Source organism: Rattus rattus, chromosome X (assembly GCF_011064425.1).
Source record: "Rattus rattus isolate New Zealand chromosome X, Rrattus_CSIRO_v1, whole genome shotgun sequence".
Taxonomy (NCBI): domain Eukaryota; kingdom Metazoa; phylum Chordata; class Mammalia; order Rodentia; family Muridae; genus Rattus; species Rattus rattus.
In genome coordinates, this window is record NC_046172.1 from 112,168,078 (window position 1) to 112,174,975 (window position 6,898).

The window sequence follows — 6,898 nt, forward strand, 5'->3', positions numbered from 1 at the left end:
TGTTTGTTTGTTTTTAGTTGAGTAGCACTCCATTGTGTAGGTGTACCACATTTTCTGTATCCATTTCTCTGTTGAAGGACATCTGGATTCTTTCCAGCTTCTGGCTATTGTAAACAAGGCTGCTATGAACATAGAGGAACATATGTCCTTGTTTTATGTTGGAGCATCGTTTGGGTATACGCCCAGAACTGGTAAACCTGGGCCCTTAGGAAGTACTATGTCCATTTTTTTTTTTTTTTTTTTTTGCTATTGTCTCAGCATGTTTTATTTTTTTTTCAAGGAAATAATATAGAGTTTATTTTTTTTTCTTTTTTTTTTTTTTTCCGAGCTGGGGACCAACCTAGGCCTTGTGGTTAACAGATGTTCTACCACTGAGCTAAATCCCCAACCCCTAGAGTTTATTTTATTTTTTTTTTATTAACTTGAATATTTCTTATATACATTTCGAGTGTTATTCCCTTTCCCGGTTTCCGGGCAAACATCCCCCTCCCCCCTCCCCTTCCTTATGGGTGTTCCCTTCCCCACCCTTCCCCATTGCCGCCCTCCCCCAACAGTCTAGTTCACTGGGGTTCAGTCTTAGCAGGACCCAGGGCTTCCCCTTCCACTGGTGCTCTTACTAGGATATTCATTGCTACCTATGAGGTCAGAGTCCAGGGTCAGTCCATGTATAGTCTTTGGGTAGTGGCTTAGTCCCTGAAAGCTCTGGTTGGTTGGCATTGCTGTACATATGGGGTCTCGAGCCCCTTCAAGCTCTTCCAGTTCTTTCTCTGCTTCCTTCAACGGGGGTCTTATTCTCAATTCAGTGGATGTCATTTCCCTAATTTCTTTCCCAACCTGTTTATCATTTGAATAGAAGAAGGCTACTGATTTGTTTGAGTTATTTTTATATCTAGCCACTTTGCTGAAGTTTTTTTATCAACTGCAGGAGTTCTCTGGTGGAATTATTGTGGCCACTTAAGTATACTGTCATATGATCTGCAAATGATATGATACCTTGAGGTTCTGAGAAGAAGGCATACTATTTTGTTTCATGATGAAATGTTCTATAGATACCTGTTAATTTCATTTGGTTCATATCTCTGTTAGTCTCACTGTGTCTCTGTTTAGCTTCTGTTTTCATGATCTGTCCATTGATGAGAGTGGTATATCAAAGTCTCACACTATTATTGTAGGGTGCTGTGTGTACTTTGAGTTTTAGTAAAGTTCCTTTATGAATATGGGTGTTCTTGCATTTGAAGCCTAGATGTTCAGAATTGAAAGTTCATCTTGGTAGCTTTTTCCTTTGATGGTATAAAGTGTCCATCTTAGTTTTTTTGGGTTTTTTGTTTTGTTTTGTTTGTTTTTGATAACTTTTGGTTGAAAGTTGATTTTTATTCAGTATTAGAATGACTACTCCAGCTTGTTTTTTGGATTGTTTGCTTAGAACATTGTTTTCCATCCTTTTACTCTAAGGTAGTGTCTGTCTTTGTCACTGATGTATGTTTCCTAAATGCAGCAAAATTCTGGATCCTGTTTATGTATCCATTCAGTTTGTCTATTTCTTTTTATTGGGGAATTGAGTTTATTGATCTTAAAAGATATTAAGGAGAAGTGATTGTTGCTTTCTGTTACTTTTGTTATTAGAGGTGGAATTATGTTTGTGTGGCTATCTTCTTTTGGGCTTGTTGAAAGAATATTACTTTCTTGCTTTTTCTAGGGTGTAGTTTCCCTCCTTGTGTGGGACTTTTCCATCTATTATCCTTCATAGGGCTGGATTTGTGGAAAGATATTGTGTAAATTTGGTTTTGTCATGGAATATCTTAGTTTCTCCATCTATGGTAATTGAAAGTTTTGCTGGAGGTTCCTGTGTCCCTGGATCCTGGGGGACCCAGTTATTCCTGGTATTGGGGCAGATTTTGTGGCCTCTCCTGTGATCCTGGGTGTTTCTGAGCACCTGGGCTCCCACTGGGTGTTGTAGGAGTGGATGCACAACCAGTGCCCAAGTTCTGCTAGGTCACTGGTTCAGACCAGAAAGAACTCCTGCCACTTTTTGCCTAAATTTTATACAGCATATTTTGTCCTTCTGCTACATGTCTTTTATACTTATTTCTGTTGGTGTTGTTTTTGTCATTGTTGTTGTTGTTATTTGCAAGTATTTTTCCAATCCATATTTTTCCTTTTCACTCTATTGCTTTCTTTATGTCATGGGTTTAATTTTTATTATCTATTCTATTTTTAATATTGTAATTACATCATTTCCCCCTTAACTTTCCTCTCTCCAAACACTCCCATGTACCCATATTTGTTTTCTTTCCCTTCCAAAAACTCTTTTTAGCAAAGTCTTTCTATATATCTCAGATTTACCAACTTTTGATTCACCCTTACGTAGCTCCAAAACAGCTGGGATTGCAAATGTTTCCCAAATCTCCTGCTTTAGGTTTTCAGCTTGATATAATACAATGTGTCTATTTTTATCTTTATTGTTTTGGTTTTTAACATTATATCCAAGAAAACAAATCAAATGTCATGAACTAGCTTTTCTGTTCTTCAAGTTTTATACTGTAGCCCATAGCTTTAGATCTATTTTGAGCCGATATTTTCATAGTATATCAGGTTCAATTTTATTCTTTTTCTCAGAGAGCCATTCTGGTTTTTTTCCAACACCATCTTTTGTACAGAGTAATTTTTTATATCCTCTTTGCAACTGGGTACCAGAATCAAGAATGTTTGGTTTGTCTTATACAATGCTGATAGGAATGTACACTAGTTCAGCCACTCTAGAAACTGGTATTGTGGTACTGCAAAAAACTAAGGAAAACTAAGGACAGCTCTATCATTTGATCCAGCTCTATTACTCATTCCTGCATGTTTTAATGATTTCAAGTAAACATAGCACAGAGATACATGCACAACAATGCTCATTACAGTGACATTCACTTAACTAAATTATGGAAATAAATATTCATCAACATAGGAATGAGTGTCAAAATGTATATTCAAACAAAGTAATTTTTAGTGATAAAAATGAAGTACTGTCACTTTCAGGAAAATTGATGCAATTTAAGTGAATTAAGTTAGTCTCAGAGATTCAAATACCCTGTGTTTTCTCTCATTTGTTGATATTTTGTAGATATATAAAATCATATATGCACTTAGAAGTAAAACTATCTAGGGTAGCAAGGGAACTAATATCAGAGAACAAAGAGGAAATATTAAGTAGCAGGGTTTGGGGTATAAGCTAAAAGTACATTATATATTTATGTGAAATGGTCTCATGTAATCCAGTATATTTAAAAAAGTAAAAAGAACGTTGGTTTACAGGCAAAGCCTCGAGTAGAGAAATTGGGACACCAACACAGCTACAAAAATCTCTCACCTACAGTTTTTCATGTCTGCATGGTGTGCTGGGACCGGAACCATGCATAATCATCATCAGAGAGACTTCAGCCAGCAAGTAATGGGGGCAAATGCAGAGACTGACAAAAATTATTAGGAAGAGCTCAGGGAGTCGTGCAGATTGTAGGAGCCACAGAGGTCAAAGATACAAGAACATGGCCCACAGAACCAACCATCAGGGAGCCTGTATAGCTCTAATCTAGACCCTCTGCATATATGTTATGGTTGTATAGCTTGGTCTTCTTTTGAGATGCCTAACAATGGGAACAGGGGCTGTTCCTGACTCTTTTGCCTACCCATGGAACACTTTTCCGCCTACTAGATTGCCTTATCTAACCTTGATGTGATGGTATGTGCCTTATCTTATTGTAGCTTGTTATACCATGTTTTGTTGATACCCTTGGAAGGTCTGGTCTTTTCTGAGGCAAGATAACTGGGTGGCAATGGAACTGGGGAAGGCAAGGTGGGGGAGGAGAGACATGGAGGAGAAAGGATGTAATATATAAGAGAAGAATTTTAAAAAAGCTCAAGAAAGGGAGAGAGAATGCCGATGCCTTACACATAAAATCTCTGTGGAAAAGTTGAAATTACCTACAAAGTGAATCAAGAAACTTCCAGATACTGCAGGGTTAGTAACAAGAATGCTTATTGTTATCAGTGTAGTAGAAATATGTCATGACACTTTTATCTACCATTTTGTTTCTATTCTTGTTATTTTGTCTTGACCAAACCCAGGGCCTTGCACTGGCACTACCACTAAGCTAAATCCCCAACTCCTTCTTTTTTTTTTTTTTTTTAATTAACTTGAGTATTTTTATTTACATTTCAATGTTATTCCCTTTTCCCGGTTTCCGGCCAACATCCCCCTAACCCCTCCCCCTCCCCTTCTTTATGGGTGTTCCCTCCCCAACCTTCCCCATTGCCTCCCCCAACAATCTAGTTCACTGGGGTTCAGTCTTAGCAGGACCAAGGGCTTCCCTTCCACTGGTGATCTTACTAGGATATTCATTGCTACCTATGAGGTCAGAGTCCAGGTCAGTCCATGTATAGTCTTTGGGTAGTGGCTTAGTCCCTGGAAGCTCTGGTTGCTTGGCATTGTTGTTCATAAGGGGTCTCGAGCCCCTTCAAGCTCTTCCAGTTCTTTCTCTGATTCCTTCAACTCCCCAACCCTTCTATTCTTATTAAAAAACAAATCATCCAAAGCATTCACCTGTTCAAGAAGCTGTCAGTATACTCCCAACAACACTGCCATGCACCTCATTTTCATCTCCTATGGGTTTAAATAAATGAGTATAATAACTTGAAACTCTTAACTCCTTTCAGATAATGTATATGAATATGTTGTTTTAGTATTCCAGTCATGAGGGCCATTCCACATGAGTCAGTATATCTGAAGAAATCATTATACATTAATTTATAAAATACTTAGGATCTCTTCAGTTATGATCTCATCTCTATATATTTGAAACTAATACCTGAAGCCAAGAAAATTGCCCTTAGACTTTTACCTTGTGAATTACTGGGCATCTTCTTCTATGTCTTTTTTTCTACGCCAGGTTCTAAAATCTTTTAAAGGCATAATTCTTTTTTTCATTGAGGTCTTAAGAAGAATCCAAAGATGACTAGATAAAATCATAGCAGCTCTGGTTTAGCAGGTGCAAGGAATCTGACCAGTTTTTTTCCTCCCACTTCTCTGCCATCTGTGTTAGTCTCAGAGGTCTGTTTTCAAAGTCATAAAGCTCCATATGACACAATTTGCTTCATCCTGTTTTCCATAGTAAAATCAGAGCTATCCATGGTGTTTTTCTCCCTTGTTTTCAGTTTTAGCCTCAAACCCTCTTAATCTAATCAATGAGGTTGAATGTTTACAAAATCTTCACTTAAGCATCCATATGGCTTGGCAGGTGTAAGTATCCCTACAAGGTAAAAGAGTGATTTATCAGGTCTCCATGGCTAGTTGGAAATACACTTTGGGATTTTCTCAATCTATTTACCATGACCCTGATGTAATCATGCACATTTCTGCTCTTGAAAAATCTCTTTAGCAAAAACATAATCTTTTATACTTTCCCCACTACCAAAAATTTCATTCTGTATTCTTCAGGAAGGTCAAGCTAGGAGCTGTATCCATACACAGTCTTACTAAATCTGATCCAGGACTGAGCTTTCCCTGTGTTTCCACTCCTTCACTCTCATCCTCTGCCTCTGAATCCCAGAAGCAGGAGACATATCTATGTTCTCTCTTCCCTAATATGACTCAGATCCTTACCCCCATGTAGTCTACACACAAGCTGCACTTTAAGCCTGTAGGCCAGAACCACATACTTGAGTTCTCTTGACCAAGACCCAACAGAGATACTTGTCTGCTCCTTGTTGAATCTTACCTAGGACCAATCTTTTACCCCCTGTGACTCCACCCTTCTACTCTTACCTTCTCCCTCTGAGTCCAGACCCAGACAGGGCTGTTCTGACTTCTAGGTCCAGACCTAGCTGGGAGCCATATCCACAAGCATGCCAAAAAATCTTCCTAGTCCCTTGTTCCATTGCCTTTCCATTCCCAACATCAGCTGGTAGCTATACCTGAGGACTTCTTTGGATTTTACCCAAGCAATTTCTCTTGACTTTTAAGACCCCAGAACCAAATCAGTTGTCACTGAATGCAGGTCATTCCAATCTCCTTCATGCAATAATTGATGGTATGCATCTAAAAAACTGCACATACATAATATGAAATTAACCAAGGTCTGGCAATAGCAAAAACAGAAACAAACATTTACTCTACATAGGCAAGATAGAAGTTCATTATAGACACATGAATGAAATAAATTCACATTTAGGATCCACTGAAAAACCATGACAATATGTCCCTCCCAAAGATGACTGGTAATATAGAAATGTACTCCAAGAGGAATTATCTAAATGAAACTCAGGGCACTGAATTTAAAAATAAAATTATGAACATGATCAAGGAATAAGGAATTCAAGACAGATACAAGCAAATATCTGAACAAACCTACAAAGGAAAGAAATAAATGTCATATAGAAGTCTAAGAACACACAAAGGACTAAAAGAAACTACAAAAACAGTACAAGTTGTGAAAATGGATTCAACAAAGAAACAGAAATATTAAAGAAAACTTAAAACTAAGTGAAGAAAGAACTGAAAAATTCAATGACCAAATTAGGAGACTTGGGGAATTCTTTCTTTCTTCCTTCCTTCCTTCCTTCCTTTCTTTCTTTCTTTCTTTCTTTCTTTCTTTCTTTCTTTCTTTCTTTCTTTCTGACCCAATTAGTAAGATATAGTTGCCCACCTAAACATACAAAGCCCAGTATCAACAATCTCCCAAGAGCATTAACAACAACTTGCAAATACACAGAGCAGAATCCCAACGTCACCTGCCATGGGTTCTCGCCCTCTCCCTCCTGTCTTTTCCTCATTTCTGTTCCAGTCTCCTCCTCTTCCTCCAAACTTCTCTCCCACCCATCCTTCCATCTCATCCAATGACAGGCCTCCTTCTATTCT